General features: G+C 39.7%; 1 protein-coding gene across 10 annotated transcripts in view; it reads left to right on the top strand.

Annotated features, from left to right (window-relative positions):
* PGAP1 (GPI inositol-deacylase) overlaps window positions 1-19,184 on the top strand; it is a 1,928,961-nt gene that overhangs the window by 1,266,132 nt on the left and 643,645 nt on the right. The gene's annotated exons all lie outside the window — the stretch shown is intronic.

Here is a 19,184-nt window from a genome sequence, read left to right as displayed (position 1 = left end):
TGATCCCCTAATAGTCCCGAAATGACCACGTCGGGATCCCCAAAACCATCCAGAAATTATACCGGAAGGTACCACAAATGATCCCGAAAAAGTCCTGAAATGACCCCGACCGGATCCCGGACGGATCCCGAAAACCATCTAGAAATAATGCCGGAAGGTACCCCAAATCCCGAAAAAGTCTTGAAATTACCCCGACGGGATCCCGGACGGATCCCGAAAACCGTCCAGAAATTATGCCGGAAGGGACCCCAAACGATCCGCAAATAGTCCCGAAATGACAATGACGATATCCCGGACGGATCCCGAAAACCATACAGAAATGATAACGAAGGGTCCCCAAATGATCCCTTATTAGTCGCGAAAAAGTCTCGAAATGACCCCTACGGGTTCACGGACGGATCCCGAAAACCATCTGGAAATGATGCCGGAAGTTACCCCAAATGCATCTCGAAAAAGTCCTGAAATGACCTCGACGGGATCCCGGACGCATCCCGAATACCATTCAGAATGATGCCGGAAGGGACCCCAAATGGTCCCGAAAGTCCCGAAATGACCCAGACGGGATCCCGGACGGATAAAGAAAACCATCCAGAAATGATGCCGGTAGGTACCCCAAATGATCCCGAAATAGTCCCGAAATGACCCTGACGGGATCCCCGACGCATCCCGAATACCATTCAGAATGATGCCGAAAGGGTCCCCAAATGATCCCGTATTCGTCGAGAGAAAGTCCCGAAATGACCCCGACGGGATCCCGAACGGATCCCGAAAACCACCCAGAAATGATGCCGTAAGGGTCCCCAAATGATCCCCTAATAGTCCCGAAATGACACTGACGGAATCATGGACGGATCCCGAAAATCATCCAGAAATGATGCCGAGAGGGTCCCCAATGTCCCGTATTAGTCGGGAAAAAGTCCCGAAATGACCCCGACGGGATCTCGCACGGATCCCGAAAACCATCTGGAAATGATGCCGGAAGTTACCCCAAATGATCTCGAAAAAGTCCTGAAATGACCTCGACGGGATCCCGGACGAATCCCAAAAACCATCTAGAAATTATGCCGGAAGTTACCCCAAATGATGCTGAAATAGTCCCGAAATAATCCCGACAGGATCCCGGACGGATGCCGAAAACCATCCAGTAATGATGCCGGTAGGTACCCCAAATGATCCCGAAATAGTCCCGAAAATGATCCCCATAGGGTCCCCAAATGATCCCCTAATAGTCCCGAAATGACACTGACGGAATCATGGACGGATCCCGAAAATCATCCAGAAATGATGCCGAGAGGGTCCCCAATGTCCCGTATTAGTCGGGAAAAAGTCCCGAAATGACCCCGACGGGATCTCGCACGGATCCCGAAAACCATCTGGAAATGATACCGGAAGCTACCCCAAATGATCTCGAAAAAGTCCTGAAATGACCTCGACGGGATCCCGGACGAATCCCAAAAACCATCTAGAAATTATGCCGGAAGTTACCCCAAATGATGCTGAAATAGTCCCGAAATAATCCCGACAGGATCCCGGACGGATGCCGAAAACCATCCAGAAATGATGCCGGTAGGTACCCCAAATGATCCCGAAATAGTCTCGAAATGACCCTGACGAGATCCCGGTTGGATCCTGAAAACCATCCAGAAATGATGGCGATTGGTCCCCAAATGATCCCGTAATAGTCGCGAAAAGGTCTCGAAATGACCCCGACGGATCCCGAAAACCATCTGGAAATGATGCCGGAAGTTACCACAAATGATCTCGAAAAAGTCCTGAAATGACCTCGACGGGATCCCGGACGAATCCCAAAAACCATCTAGAAATTATGCCGGAAGTTACCCCAAATGATGCCGAAATAGGTCCGAAATAATCCCGACAGGATCCCGGACGGATGCCGAAAACCATCCAGAAATGATGCCGGAAGAGACCCCAAAGGATCCCGCAAAAGTCCCGAAATGATCCCCATAGGATCCGGGACGGATCCCGAAAACCATTCAGAAATGATGCCGGAAGGGACCCCAAATGGTCCCGAAAGTCCCAAAATGACCCAGACGGGATCCCGGACGGATAAAGAAAACCATCCAGAAATGATGCCGGTAGGTACCCCAAATGATCCGGAAATAGTCCCGAAATGACCCTGACGGGAACCCCGACGCATCCCGAATACCATTCAGAAATGATGCCGAAAGGGTCCCCAAATGATCCCGTATTCGTCGAGAGAAAGTCCCAAAATGACCCCGATGGGATCTCAAACGGATCCCGAAAACCATCCAGAAATGATGCCGGAAGATACCGGACGGATCCCGGACGGATCCCTAAAACCATCCAGGAATGATTACGGAAGGGACCCAAAATGACCCCGAAAAAGTCCCGTAGTGAACCCGGAAGCCATAAAGAATTTATCTCTCAAAGGTTCGCAAATTATCCCGAAAATACCCCGACGGGATGCCGGATGGATCGCGAAACCCATCCAGAAATTATGCTGGAAGGGTCCCCAAATGATCGGTAAATAGTCCCGGAATAGTCCCGAAAATGTCCCAAAATAACCCCGACGGGATCCCGGACGTATCCCGAAAACTATACAGAAATCCACAAATGATCCCGGAAGGTTCTCGATATGACCCTAACGGGAGTACAAATAAGGTGAAGCTAATTATAGAACCATGTTAATAAGGCAGCAGGTGCGTTGGAGCGAATAAAAAGTTACAAAGAAACATACAGGTAAAGCTAATAAAAGCGTGCTAATAAAAAAAAATTAAGGAGGGCGGATGGCGGGAGGAGACGGAGAGCACCACCGATTGTTTAGATCTCCATCTGTATGAGCCAGATACCAGAAATTACTGATTTAGGAGAACATTTATATTGAGTTATAACAATTTATAGATTTTACATCAGAGGGGGTGAGAAGAGGGGAGGGGGGGGCGGACGGTGTCACTGCTCATTATGTAAGCCCTTGACTTATTTGACCCATTGAGTCTGTAATATTGGTGAAAGCCCGTATACGTAAAGTTGTAATGTGTAAAAATTATTAAAAAGTATTTGTTCGAAGGGGGTCGTGGGTCCCCTACCCCCTTTCCATGTTCGAAAAAAATTTCGCTAGTAGACTATTGTCTGTGTCCCAAATTTCATCAAAATCCGTGTAGCCGTTCTGGCGTGATTCAGTCACAAAGACGAAAAAATACAATAATTAAATTATAACTGCTCCTAGGGGCGGGGACCTCCCCCCTTTTCCTAAAAATATAGCTAGTAGATCCTTCTAGACTATTGGCTATATGCGTGCCAAATTTCATCCAGGTAGGTTCAGCCGTTCTTGCGTGATTGAGTCACAAAGACAAACGTCTGGACAAACATCCAAACTTTCCCATTTATAATATATACTAGCCTTTACCCGCGGCCCCGTCCGCAAGGAGAAAATAAAATATATGTGCTATTCACGTTAGCCTGCTAATCAAATTATCTGCTTAAAAATTATTTTTGCCTAATGTATTTTATTTTTGTAATTTAGTAAAAAAAAAACTAAATGAGAAGATAAGCTGAAAAGCACGCTTTCATGAATAGTACAATACAGTTTTTTCGAATTAAAAAAAATACATTTTGTTTTCAAATTAAATTAACTGAAATGAGAGGGGTGAAATAATTACTACTCATAGAACAAAGGAGTGAAAGTACAATTAGCTAAAACCAAAGAGAATTTTTTAGATGAAAATAGTGTTGCATTTTCGGGTATTTAGTTGGTTAAAATATTACAAAAAGTGTTTTTATTTGTTGCTATAACAGGTCGTTAGAGGATTTATTTAAAAAACTCAAAATTAGAACGAAAAATCTGTCATAGATTGAGGATAAAACATACCGAATGATACTAAAATTCCCAGACAGATCCCGAAAATAATCCAGAAATTAACCAGGAGGGGTCCCAAAATGATTCCAAAATAGTCCCGAAAAGTCGCGAAATAACCCTGACGGGATACCGAACGGATCCCGAAACCCATCCAGAAATGATGCCGAAATGGTCCCTAAATGATCCCGTATTATTCGAGAAGAAGTCCCAAAATTGCCCTGACGGGATAACGAACGAAGCCCGAAAACCATCCACATAGGATGCCGGAAAGGTCGTGAAATTATCCTCTAATAGTCCCGAAATGACCCTGACAGGATCCCGAACGGGTCCCGAAAACCAACCAGAAATGATGCCGAAATGGTCCCTAAATGATCCCGTATTATTCGAGAAGAAGTCCAAAAATTGCCCTGACGGGATAACGGACGGATCCCGAAAACCATGTATAAATGATGCCGGAAGGTGCACCAAATGATCCCGAAATAGTCCCGAAATTACCCCGTCGAGATCCCCGACGGATTCCGTAAACTATGCAGAAATGATGCCGGAAAGGACCCCAAATGATCCCGAAAAAGTCACGAAATGATCGCGACGGGATCCCGGACGGATACCAAAAACCATCCAGATGTGATCCCGTTAGGTACCCCAAATGATGCCGAAATAGTCCCGAAATGACCCCGTCGAGATCCCCGACGGATCCCGGAAACTATGCAGAAAGGATGCCGGAAAGATCCTCAAATGATCCCGTATTAGTCGAGAAAGAGTCCCGAAATTACCCCAACGGGATCCCGGACGGATACCGAAAACCGTTCAGATGTGATCCCGGTAGGAACCCCAAATGATCCCCTAATAGTCCCGAACTTATCCCGGACGAATCCCGAAAACCATCCAGAATTGATTCCGAAAGGGTCCCCAAATAATCCCGTATTAGGCGAGAAAAAGTCCCGAAATGACCCCGACGGGATCCCCGACGGATCCAGAAAACCATCCAGAAATGATGCCGGAAGGGACCCCAAATGATACCGAAAAAGTCCCGAAATGATGCCGACGGGATCCCAGACGGATACCGAAACCATCCAGAAATGATCCCGGTAGGTACCCCAAATGATCCCGAAATAGTCCCGAAATGACCCCGTCGAAATCCCCGACGGATCTCGGAAACTATGCAGAAATGATGCCGGAAAGGTCTTGAAATGATCCCCTAATAGTCCCGAAATGATCCCCGACGGATCCCGAAAAGCATACAGGAACGATGCTCAAAGGGTCCCCGTATTAGTGGAGAAAAAGTCCCGAAATGACCCGACGGGATCCCGGAAGAACCCCGGAAACTATGCAGAAATGATCCCGAAATAGTCCCGAAATGACCCCGTCGAGATCCCCGACGGATTCCGGAAACTATGCAGAAATGATTCCGGAAAGGACCCCAAATGATCCCGAAAAAGTCACGAAATGATCGCGACGGGATCCCGGACGGATACCGAAAACCATCCAGATGTGATCCCGTTAGGTACCCCAAATGATCCCGAAATAGTCCCGAAATGACCCCGTCGAGATCCCCGACGGATCCCGGAAACTATGCAGAAATGATGCCGGAAAGGTCCTCAAATGATCCCGTATTAGTCGAGAAAGAGTCCCGAAATGACCCCGACGGGATCCCGGACGGATACCGAAAACCGTTCAGATGTGATCCCGGTAGGAACCCCAAATGATCCCCTAATAGTCCCGAAATTATCCCGGACGAGTCCCGAAAACCATTCAGAAATGATGCCAAAAGGATCCCCAAATAATCCCGTATTAGTCGAGAAAAAGTCCCGCAATGACCCTGACGGGATCCCGGACGGATCCCGAAGACCATTCAGAAATGATGCCGAAGGGGTGTCCCAAATGATCCCGTATTAGTCGAGAAAAAGTCCCGTAATGACCCCGACGGTATCCCGGACGAACCCCGGAAACTATGCAGAAATGATGCCGGAAAGGTCTTCAAATGATCCCCTAATAGTCCCGAAATGATGCCGGACGGATCCCGAAAACCATCCAGAACTGATGGCGGAAGGGACCCAAAATGGCCCCGAAAAAGTCCCGTAATGATCCCGGAAACCATCAAGAATTTATCTCTCAAAGGTACGCAAATGATCCCGAAAATACCCCGACGGGATGCCGAACGGATCCCGAAACCCATCCAGAAATGATGCCGGAAAGTTCCCTAAATGATCGCGAAATAGTCCCGAAAATATCCCAAAATAACCCCGACGGGATCCCGGACGGATCCCGAAAACTTTACAGAAATGATCCCGGAAGGGTCCCAAAATGGTCCCGAAATAGTAACGAAAAAGTCCCGAAATGACCTCGACGGGATCCCGGACGGATCCCGAAAACCATCCAGAAATGATGGCGGAAGGGACCCAAAATGACCCCGAAGAAGTTCCGTAATGATCCCGGAAACCACCAAGAATTTATCTCTCAAAGGTACGCAAATGATCCCGAAAATACCCCGACGGGATGCCTAACGGATCCCGAAACCCATCCAGAAATGATGCCGGAAAGTTCCCTAAATGATCGCGAAATAGTCCCGAAATGATCCCAAAATAACCCCGACGGGATCCCGGACGGATCCCGAAAACTATACAGAAATGATCCCGGAAGGGTCCCAAAATGATCCCGAAATAGTACGTAAAAGTCCCGAAATGACCCCGCCGGGATCCCCGACGGATCCCGAAAACCATCCAAAAATGATCCCGGAAGGGTCTCGATATGACCCCAACGGGATTACAAATAAGGTTGTAGAACCATTTTAATAAGGCAGCAGGCGCGTTGGAGCGAATTGAGAGTTACAAAGAAACATACATGTAAATCTGATAAAAGCGTGCTAATAAAAACAATTGAAGGAGGGCGGAGGGCGGGAGGAGATGGACCGCTGCTCGTTTTTCCAAAATTGTTTAGATCTCGATCTGTATGTGCCAGATACCAAAAACTATTGATTTAGGAGAAAATGTATATTGAGTTATAACAATTTATAGATTTTACACCAGAGGGGTAGAGAAAGGGGGGCGAGGGTGTCACTGCTCACTTTGTAAGCCATCGACTTATTTGACCCATTGAGTCTGTGATATTTGTGAAGGCTAGTATACGTAAAGGTATAATGTGTAGGAATTATTAAAAAGTAATTGCTCGAAGGGGTCATGTGACCCCCACCCCTCTTTCCATGTTCGAAAAAAACTTCGCTAGTAGACTATTGTCTGTGTCCGAAATTTCGTCAAAATCCGTGTAGCCGTTTTGGCGTGATTCAGTCACAAAGACAAAAAAATACGATAATTAAATTATAACTGTTCATAGTGGGCGGGGACCTCCCTCCTTTTCAAAAAAATATAGCTAGTAGATCCTTCTAGACTATTGGCTATATGAGTGCAAAATTTCATCTAAATCGGTGCAGCCGTTCTTGCGTGATTGAGTCACAAAGACAAACGTTTGGACAAACATCCAAACTTTCCCATTTATAATATATAAATATTAGATTAGATTAGATATTAGACATGTTAATAAGGCAGCAGGCGCGTTGGAGCGAACGAAGAGTTACATAGAAACATACAGGTAAAGCTAATAAAAGCGTGGCAATAAAAACAATTGAGGGAGGGCGGATGGCAAGAGGAGAAGGAGAGGACCACTGATCGTTTTTCCAAAATTGTTTAGATCTCGATCTGTATGAGCCAGATACCAAAAATTATTGATTTACCAGAAAATTTACATTGAGTTGTAAAAATTTATAGATTTTGCACCAGAGCGGGAGAGGAGGGGGGAGGGTGGTTTCACTGCTCATTTTGTAAGCCCTCGACATATTTCACCCATTGAGTTTGTAATATTGGTGAAGGTCAGTATACTTTAAGTTATACTGTGTAAAAATTATTAAAAAGTTATTATTCGAAGGGGTCGTGGGACCTCCGCGCACCTTTCCATGTTCGAAAAAAATTTCGCCAGTAGAGTATTGTCTGTGTTCCAAATTTCATCAAAATCCGTGAAACCGTTCTGGCCTGATTCAGTCACATATACGAAAAAATACAATAATTAAATTACAACTGTTCATAGGGGGCAGGGACCTCCCCCCTTTTCAAAAAAATATAGCTAGTAGATCCTTCTAGACTATTGGCTATATGTGTGCCAAATTTCATCCAAATCCGTCCAGCCGTTCTTGCGTGATTGAGTCACAAAGACAAACGTCTGGACAAACATCCAAACTTTCCCATTTATAATATATATATATTAGATATTAGATTAGATTAGATATTAGATAGTTTTGAACTTCGCTTTGCAAATAGAAATGAAAATAGTAGTCACAAAACCTATTCTTAATTCTTTCGGTTGCAGCTCAGCTCATTCTCAATATCTTTTCTCGCATGTAGTTGCCACACTTCATTGTTTCGAACAAAACTTGTATAAATGTTTGACATAACATTTTAAATGGAGAACTTGTAAGTTATAGAAAAGTAAAGAATCAAGTCGCTAGAAGGTAATTCACTGCTGGAGTAACTTTACATGTAATTCGGCAAGTTTAATTTTCGTAAAACTTTAAGATGAAACGATTCCAAAACAACTCAAACTTTTATGTTGTCGGAAACATCAACATTAAAAAGGATGTTTTTTATTATCTTATTAAATTCGTTCGCGTGAGTGAAAATTCGTAAAAACTTGAACAAAATTTTACTAACTTTGAAAAAATCCTGTTCGTTCAAACAAAACTTTTGCAACAAGAGGGCGCAATTTTGCATTTCGCTTGGAGGAGAAGTTGCAAAATTGTACCCGATACATAGGTGAGATGTCTCATAATTTTTTGCACAGTAAATTCAAAAAATTCGCTGTTGAAATGACCAGTGAGATCAGTTGTGTTAACAGAAAAATTAGTTAGATTGACCAGGAATCTGTCAATTTTACAGAATTTTGTTAACTTAAGAGCGACAATTTCTCTTCTGTTGAAATGGCTAAACTAATTTGTTCGTTTGACAAAGAACTCGGTCCAATTAACCGTAATGCGATCAATTTCACCAAATCTCCGTTAAGTCAAGAACAACAGAACCGATTTGTTGATTTTACTGGCACCATTTCTTTCAGTGTAGTGGGTACTGTTATCTCGAAGTTATGCCTTGCTAATGAAGACACCAATTTGTCTCTTTCATTTGAAAAAATTTGGTATGCTTCAACCTGATGATTTTTTGTTTAGTAGGGGGTCTACTTTTAGTATTAATTTTCCTAGAGTGTTTAATGATTCTAAAATAATTGACAAATGTTTAACTACGGTTTCTGGTTTTATTGTTATGTTTTTATTTATACATTTATCAGACAGTTCCTCATAAATTTGTTCCCATTTGTTCATTTCTATTTTGGAAAAACATCAGTGAACATATCAAAGTATTTTTTTTTTTTCACCTTTTAGAAGCTTTATGAAAACGACTTAAGAATTCCAATTTACTCAAGAGAATTTTGTTAATTTATTTTTCATATAAAAGCTATTGTTAAAATTTTGATTTTCTTAAAAAATTGTTTTAATTTAGTATTTCTAACATTTCTAATTTTATTAAAATTGTCATTTATTCTCTAAGGATTTAAAAAAGGTTTTTTGTTCTACTACTGATCAAAAAAATTTCCTAAGCAGAAAAAAAATTGTCTGCTGTTTGTTGAGCAGCCGGTAGGCTGTCAGAATGTTGTAAGTATACTTAAGTAATTAAAATGATAGCCACCGGTCTAAATTGTTGCTGGTCCTGTTCCTTATTCCACTCGATTATGCGTAATGCTGCCATTCATTATTCTTAACGCAGCCAGTCATGCTGCCAGTCAAACTTTTCTTTGTTAGATGTTTATCAGGTAATATTCCCCCCTGTTTATTTATTCCACTCTTTTTTTATGCCTGCCACCAGTCTTTCATCGTCCTGCGCGCAAGTTTTGTGATAAACCTTGCCTTTTGTATCCTTTTATCATCAATTGTTAAAAAAATGGAGACACTTCTTGCATCCTTGTTATTTGACGTAGTCTTCAAAATTAATGCGTTTATCCGGTTGGAATTCATGTGTGCATGGACACGTTAACCAGTTCAGAATAATTTCTTTTATTTTCAAAAAATAACATAAGTCCTTTTTAGGACTATTACTTTAATTCTTAGATCACTCAGTGCAATGTGTTTATCAATTCATTGGCAGGATCTTTTAAGATCTTTAGCAGTTTGCTTTGACAATAGCAACCTGCTTATTATGACCTGGCAGGATCGCCATGAAGTATGATTAAATAAAGTTGTCGGTGATTGGAGTTCAAATTAGAGCTTCCGATTTCTTCTCGAACACACGCGAGATTTTCGAGACTCGAGAAATCGAGAACTCGACTTCTCGCGAGATTCTCGTGTCTCGAAGTAAGTAATCGTAAATCTCGCGAGCTTCTCGACATTCTTACTTAGTCGCTGTATGGACAATATTTATACACTTGGTTTTTTTTACTTGTGACTTTTTTGTTGATTACATTCTTCCAATGACGTTTAACTCAAAACATAATTATTATACATACAATTTTGTTCGCAATATTTTATTTTTCAACGAGACATCAAGAACGCGGCTTCTCGCGAGATTCTCGAATCTCGAATTAAACGTAATACTTAGGTTGAATGTCGAGAAGCTCGCGAGCCTTACAAGTAATTCGAGACACGAGAATCGGTACAAATCTTCTGTAATAGTTGCAGAACGCTACGAACCTCTTAACTTCATCGGCTGTTTTGGGTGTTCGGTAGTTTTGAACTGTTTCAAATTTGCTTGGGTCGGGTAACATTCCCTTGCTTGTGCATTTATGTCCCAAGTAGGTTACTTTCTGGCTGAAAAATAAGCATTTATGTGGATGTAATTTTAGGTTGTATTTCCTACAGGTGGAGAACACATCTCTTAGGTTTTTTAACATAAGTATGTTTTTCCGAAAAACCTAGTACAACCAAACCATCCATGTAGAGAAATGCTTGGGAAGGTTTGAGGCCTTGGAACGCTAATGTCATCATTCTTTGGAACGAAATAGGCGCTACTCTTAATCCATACGGTAGCCTTTTGAATCTGTATGCGCCGTCTTCGGCTGTGAATGAAGTTATATCCCTAGAGTCCGGATCTAGTTCTATTTGACGAAAACCTGACATAAGGTCTAGGCATGAAAAATATTTGGCTCTTCCAAGTTGGTCTAGAATGTCATCACTTCTTGTGAGTGGAAATTTATCCGCTGCTACCTTTTTATTGACTTGTCTATAATCAACAACCAATCTCCATCTTTTTTCTGTATGCCCTGGAAGTGATTTTGTGGGGACTAGTAAGATTGGGCTGTTATATTCTGATATGGAAAGTTCTATTATGTCATCTTCGATTAGCTTATTAACCTGTTTGCTTATCTCCCCTTTTTGTGGCTGAGGCAATCTATAGTTTTTTTTATGTAAACTGTGGTGTCGTCTTTCATGTGTAGTTTTTGTTTATAAAAATTATTGGAAGAAATTGGTTCTGTTTCTAGTGCAAATATGTCTTTGAATTCTGTGCATAGTGATGGTATTTGAGAATTGACAAATTGTGGAATTTATGGTAAACTAGGAAGTCTTTACCTTTTAAATCCGCTGTAACTGTGCGTAATGTGCTGGTTACACCTTACCCGATGCCCTTTAAATATATTGTAACGAATTTACTGCTATTACCCTTATCTGCAATCTTCTGCTAACGTTCGTATCGCTAAACTGTTGAATAAATAACTCCAATATTGAATAATGGAAAAATGGCCTTTATTAAAGTACTTCACAATAACACTTATATTTTGCAACTGACTTGCTTAATAACCAAACAGACTGAAATGAAACTGATTCTCGCCTGTACTGTTGGCGCCTTTTTATACTGTCTGATTTCCTCGTTGCATATTTCTAGGATTTTCTAATTCCAGAACTTACTAGTTAGTTATAAATTTCTCAGCTACAACTACAGATGTATAATTTTTATAGCTTCTCTCATACCCCATGTGCTTGTATGTGTGAGCGACGCTTCCACAATTGTAATTGCATACCTTTAGTAGTATCTCAGATAAGATATCTGCTTGTGTTTGTGCATCTCTTTTCCGCTGCGTGTACGTACATAGGTGTAGACAAAATGATTAAATTATTGATGTGCATTCACGTCACTGCTTAGCATCGGCATAGAGATGGCAGTACCCCTTAGTGTTGCTAACATTCGTAACAATATTATTTGTGTTGTATTTATTTTTGTATGGTTATCTATTTGATTCTTTTTGATATCTGAGATATCTGCTCCTGTATCTACTAGGAGGTTTGAAATTGAGTTACTTAGAGTCGTTTTAGTGGATATGTAGCTATTTAAGTGTAAATTTAGTACACATATTTTTCTGCTTACTGCTCTTGAAGTGGAGTCTGCTGGTTTTCCTGCTGATGAGTGCAGTTGCGTACTTTTCTGGTTTGGTTGTAACTTCTATTGTTTATTTGGGATTGCGTTCCCCTTTGGGGATTGCTATTTCACCTCGGATTTCTGTTGTAACGTGGCTGTTGTCTGAATCTTCTGCCTTGGTAGCTTCCATAATTATTATTTCGGTAATTTGCACGGAAATTACCATGGAACCGACTTTGTTGTCGTATGTTCAGAATCGTGTTTGAGCTACCCGTTATCTCTGTGAATTGAGAAATGGCATCGTTCATTGACGTGAACATTCCAGCTAGCATTATCATCTTTACCTTTTCGTTGGAGCAGTTTTTACACATAGCCTTGACTGCCGCTTGTTTTGAATATCTGGTGGCTAAGTCTGGGTTTCGTCCATCCGAGATATATGCTCCCTCTAGTGATCTGGTAACTTTTTCTATTTCCGCTGTGTACTGATTTGCGGTTTCACTACGCTGCTGTATATTCAGGAGTTTTGCCGTCAAAACTTCTACTGATTCGCCTTTTATTGCTGTCCTTAGCCCTAATTTTATTTGTGCGATTGTATTTTCATTGCTAATATAGTTTCTAGCTGTACCTTTCAGCTCAGTTTTTATCATGGTTATTGCCATAGCTTCATGATTATCTTTGATTTGTTCTAAGATATCAAGGGCGTCTAAAAAGCTGTGCAGATTTTCTGGCTTACCGTCAAACTCTGGTAATACTGATGAAGCTGTTTTGATAAATTCTATTAGTTTTTGTGCCATTTTTACATCTGTTTCTACCGATTCTGTTGGTTTTGTACCTGGGGTTTGGGTATGTGAGGACTCTGTTAACTCAACTGGTTTATTTTCCTCAGTCAAAGGCTCAGTTAAAAGAGTGTTAAAATCAATCTGAAGATTGCCTTCAATTGTACACTGAAAGAAAAAGACTGCTAAAATCAACCGAAATAAGAGTCAATTCAACCGAAATTTCTGTTAATTTTTATCCATCGCAACAAGATGTTGAATCAACTGCGCACAAATCGTTGATTCTTAATTGACCATTTTAGTAGTCAAATGAACAAAAAAAAGTTGTTGCGACAGCTTTGTACAAAAGTACCTCTGTTGCCATATAAATAAATAAGGCCGAGCTTCTCTTCCAATTTGCGTCGTGCTCCTCTTGATTTTCTCTACAAATTGGCCGGACGGGACCTACATGTTTTATGCCGACTCCGAACGGCATCTGCGAGGAAGATGAGTTTTCACTGAGAGCTTTTCATGGCAGAAATACACTCGGATTGCTTGCCAAACACTGCCGAGGGGCGACATCACTTAGAATAATTTTCTTCTAATTGAAAAACCTTATTTCTAAAATTTTGATGTTGCTTTGCCCGGGGTGCGAACCAAGGGCATACGGTGTGGCAGGCGGAGGACGCTACCATCGCACCACGGTGGCACTTCTTAACCGAAAGTCAATTGGGCTTACATCAAATATGCTGACACACATTAAACATTATACACTTTATTATTTAGTTTTATTAAACGCACTTGCACCAAATTCTATATTTTATAATTTATTTAATTTATAGTTTTGAACTTCGCTTTGCAAATAGAAATGAAAATAGTAGTCACAAAACTGATTCTCAATTCTTTCGGTTGCAGCTCAGCTCATTCTCAATTTCTTCTCTCGCATGTAGTTGCCACACTTGATTGTTTCGAACAAAACTTGTATAAATGTTTGACATAACATTTTAAATGGAGAACTTGTAAGTTATAAAAAGTAAAGAATCAAATCGCTACAAGGTAATTCACTGCTGGAGTAACTTTACATGTAAATCGGCAAGTTTAATTTTCGTAACACTTTAAGTTGAAACGATTCCAAAATAACCCAATCTTTTATGTTGTCGGAAACATCAACATTAAAAAAGGTTGTTTTTTATTATCTTATTAAATTCGTTCGCGTGAGTGAAAATTTGTAAAAACTTGAACAAAATGTTACTAACTTTGGAAAAATCCTGTTCGTTCAAACAAAACTTTTGCAACAAGAGGGCGCAATTTTGCATTTCGCTTGGAGGAGAAGTTGCAAAATTGTACCCGATAAATAGGTGAGATATATCTCATAATTTTTTACACAGTAAATTCAAAAAAGTGTTTCTCGTTTTGTATTGATAACTGAAAAACTTGTTTTTTGTTGTTTTCCCATTTTGTGTGTTTTTTTCGATTTGGTGGTTTTCTTATTTTGGTATTTTTTTAAACATGTGGAACCATCGTCATAAGTACAAAGTAGAGAGCGCAGTGAGCGTAAAATTCTCTTTGACATTTGCTCATGTATTGGCTGTTGATCGCTGTTGAAATGACCAGTGAGATCAGTTGTGTTAACAGAAAAATTAGTTAGATTGACCAGGAATCTGTCAATTTTACAGAATTTTGTTAACTTAAGAGCGACAGTTTCTCTTCTGTTGAAATGACTAAACTAATTTGTTCGTTTGACAAAGAAGTCGGTCCAATTAACCGTAATGCGATCAATTTCACCAAATCTCCGTTAAGCCAAGAACAACAGAACCGATTTGTCGATTTCACTGGCACCATTTCTTTCAGTGTAGTGGGTACTGTCATCTCGAAGTTATGCCTTGCTAATGAAGACACCAATTTGTCTCTTTTATTTGAAAAAATTTGGTATGCTTCAACCTGATGATTTTTTTTAGTAGTGGGTTTACTTCTAGTATTAATTTTCCTAGAGTGTTTAATGATTCTAAAATAATTGACAAATGTTTAATTACCGTTTCTGGTTTTATTGTTATGTTTTTATTTATACATTTATCAGATTTTTCTGCTTTTACTTTTTCTTCTGACAGTTCCTCATAAATTTGTTCCCATTTGTTCATTTCTATTTTGGAAAAACATCAGTGCACATATCAAAGTATTTTTTTTTTTCACCTTTAAGAAGCTTTATGAAAACGACTTAAGAATTCCAATTTACTCAAGAGAATTTTGTTAATTTATTTTTCATATAAAAGCTATTGTTCAAATTTTGATTTTCTTAAAAAATTGTTTTAATTTAGTATTTCTAACATTTCTAATTTTATTAAAATTGTCATTTATTCTCTAAGGATTTAAAAAAGGTTTTTTGTTCTACTACTGATCAAAAAAATTTCCTAAGCAGAAAAAATTTTTTCTGTTGTTTGTTGAGCAGCCGGTAGGCTGTCAGAATGTTCTAAGTATACTTAATTAATTAAAATGATAGCCACCATTCTAAATTGTTGCTGGTCCTGTTCCTTATTCCACTCGATTATGCTTAATGCGGCCAGTCATTATTCTTAACGCAGCCAGTCATGCTGCCAGTCAAACTTTTCTTTGTTAGATGTTTATCAGGTAATATTCCCTCCTGTTTATTTTTTTATGCCTGCCGCCTGTCTTTCATCGTCCTGCGCGCAAGTTTTGTGATAAACCTTGCCTTTTGTATCCTTTTATCATCAATTGTAAAAAAATGGAGACACTTCTTGCATCCTTGTTATTTGACGTAGTCTTCAAAATTAATGCGTTTATCCGGTTGGAATTCATGTGTGCATGGACACGTTAACCAGTTCAGTTTAATTTCTTTTATTTTCAAAAAATAACTTCAGTCCTTTTTAGGACTATTACTTTAATTCTTAGATCACTCAGTGCAGTGTGTTTATCAATTCATTGGCAGGATCTTTTAAGATCTTTAGCAGTTTGCTTTGACAATAGCAACCTGCTTATTATGACCCGGCACGACCGCATGTAGTATGATTAAATAAAGTTGTTGGTGATTGGAGTTCAAATTAGAGCTTCCGATTTCTTCTCGAACACAAGCGAGATTTTCGAGACTCGAGAAATCGAGAACTCGACTTCTCGCGAGATTCTCGTGTCTCGAAGTAAGTAATCGTAAATCTCGCGAGCTTCTCGACATTCTTACTTAGTCGCTGTATGGACAATATTTATACACTTGGTTTTTTTTACTTGTGACTTTTTTGTTGATTACATTGCTTCCAATGACGTTTAACTCGAAACAAATTTATTATACATATCATTTTGTTCGCAATATTTTATTTTTCAACGTGACATCAAGAACACGGCTTCTAGCGAGATTCTCGAATCTCGAATTACTCGTTATACCTAGGTTGAATGTCGAGAAGCTCGCGAGCCTTACGAGTAATTCGAGACACGAGAATCGGTACAAATCTTCTGTAATAGTTGCAGAACGCTACGAACCTCTTAACTTCATCGGTCTTTTGGGTGTTCGGTAGTTTTGAGCTGTTTCCAATTTGCTTGGGTCGGATAACATTCCCTTGCTTGTGCATTTATGTCCCAAGTAGGTTACTTCCTGGCTGAAAAATAAGCATTTATGTGGATGCAATTTTAGCTTGTATTTCCTACAGGTGGAGAACACGTCTCTTAGGTTTTTTAACATATGTTTTTCCGTACAACCTAGTACAACCAAACCATCCATGTAGAGAAATGCTTGGGAAGGTTTGAGGCCTGGGAACGGTAATGTCATCATTCTTTGGAACGAACTAGGTGCTACTTTTAATCCATACGGTAGCCTTTTGAATCTGTATGTGCCGTCTTCGGCTGCGAATGAAGTTATATCCCTAGAGTCCGGGTCTAGTTCTATTTGACGAAAACCTGAAATAAGGTCTAGGCATGAACAAAATTTGGCTCTTCCAAGTTGGTCTAGAATGTCATAAATTCTTGTGAGTGGAAATTTATCCGCTGCTACATTTTTATTGACTTTTCTATAATCGAAAACCAATCTCCATCTTTTTTGTGTATGCCTTGGAAGAGATTTTGTGGGGACTAGTAAGATTAGGCTATTATATTCTGATATGGAAAGTTCTATTATGTCATCTTCGATTAGCTTATTAACCTGTTTGCTCATCTCCCCTTTTTGTGTCTGGGCAATCTATAGTTTTTTTTTATGTAAACTGGGGTGTCGTCTTTCATGTGTAGTTTTTGTTTATATAAATTATTGGAAGAAATTGGTTCTGTTTCAAGTGCAAATATGTCTATGAATTCTATGCATAATGATGCTATTTGAGAACTGACAAATTTTTGGTTAGTCTTTTTAGTTTTTCTGTATCATTGCTTACGTGTGCTTATTTCAATTAGCGTATAGTCATCTAAATTTTCAGTATTAATTTTGTAATTTTGAATAGTTGTGTTTTTATTTGTTGTGTAGATAATTCTGACGAAAGACTGGTCTTTATTTGTGATGGTGTTTGCTATAAAAATCCCTTCAGATAATTGTTGATGGGGTATGAAGATGTTCTTACTATCAGTGTTTAATGTGACTTGTCTGGCGACTTCAGATCTAGCAGGGATCGAAATTGTATTAACCGACAGACAATTTGTCAGGTGCATTGTTATTGTTTGGGGGAAATCATATGGTCTTAGGATTAATTTATCCTCTGTTTAGCCATAATCTAGAATACACATATACTTCTTTATAAAATCTAGTCGTATTATTCCACCGCATGGGATTGGGAAGTCGTCTTCTACGACGTGGAATTTACGGTAAATTAGGAAGTCGTCACCTTTTAAATCCGCTTTAGCTGTGCGTAATATGCTGGTTACACCTTACCCGATGCCCTTTAAATATATTGTAACGAATTTATTGCAATTCCCCTTATTTGCAATCTTCTGCTAACGTTCGTATCGCTAAACTGTTGAATAAATAACTCCAATATTGAATAATGGAAAAATGGCCTTTATTAAAGTACTTCACAATAACACTTATACTTTGCAACTAACTTGCTTAATAACCAAACTGACTGAAATGAAACTGATTCCGCCTGTACTGTTGTCGCCTTTTTATACTGTCTGATTTCCTCGTTGCATATTTCTAGGATTTTCTAATTCCAGAACTTACTAGTTAGTTATAAATCTCTCAGCTTCTCTCATCCCCATGCGCTTGTATGTGTGAGCGATACTTCCACAATTATAACTGCATACCTTTAGGAGCATCTCAGATAAGATATCTGTATGTGTTTGTGCATCTCATAGGTGTAGACAAAATGATTAAATTATTGATGTGCATTCACGTCACTGCTTAGCATCGGCATAGAGATGGCAGTACCCCTTAGTGTTGCTAACATTCGTAACAATATTATTTGTGTTATATTTATTTTTCTATGGTTATCTATTTGATTCTTTTTGATAACTGAGATATCTGCTCCTGTATCTACTAGGAGGTTTGAAATAGAGTTACTTAGAGTCGTTTTAGTGTATATGTAGCTATTTAAGTGTAAATTTAGTACACATATTTTTCTGCTTACTGCTCTTGAAGTGGAGTCTGCTGGTTTTCCTGCTGATGAGTGCAGTTGCGTACATTTCTGGTTTGGTTGTAACTTCTATTGTTATTTTGGAATTGCATTCCCCTTTGGGGATTGCTATTTCATCTCGGATTTCTGTTGTAACGTGGCTATTATCTGAATCTTCTGCCCTGGTAGCTTCCATAATTATTATTTCGATAATTTCCACGGAAATTACCATGGTACCGATTTTGTTGTCGTATGTTCAGAATCGTGTTTGAGCTAACCGTTATCTCTGTGCAGCTGTTGGTGAATTTAGAAATGGCATCGTTCATTGACGTGAACATTCCAGCTTGCATTATCATCTTTACCTTTTCGTTGGAGCAGTTTTTACACATAGCCTTGACTGCCGCTTGTTTTGAATATCTGGTGGCTAAGTCTGGGTTTAGTCCGTCCGAGATATATGCTCCCTCTAGTGATCTGGTAATTTTTTTTCCGCTGTGTACTGATTTGCGGTTTTACTACGCTGCTGTATATTCAAGCATTTTGCCGTCAAAACTTCTACTAATTCGCCTTTTATTGCTGTCCTTAGCCCTAATTTTATTTGTGCGATTGAATTTTCATTGCTAATATAGTTTCTAGCTGTATCTTTCAGCTTAGTTTTTATCATGGTTATTGCCACAGC

This window comes from Eurosta solidaginis, chromosome 4 (genome assembly GCF_040869045.1).
Source record: "Eurosta solidaginis isolate ZX-2024a chromosome 4, ASM4086904v1, whole genome shotgun sequence".
NCBI classification, from domain to species: Eukaryota; Metazoa; Arthropoda; class Insecta; order Diptera; family Tephritidae; genus Eurosta; species Eurosta solidaginis.
This window is presented reverse-complemented; position numbering and strand designations above follow the sequence as displayed.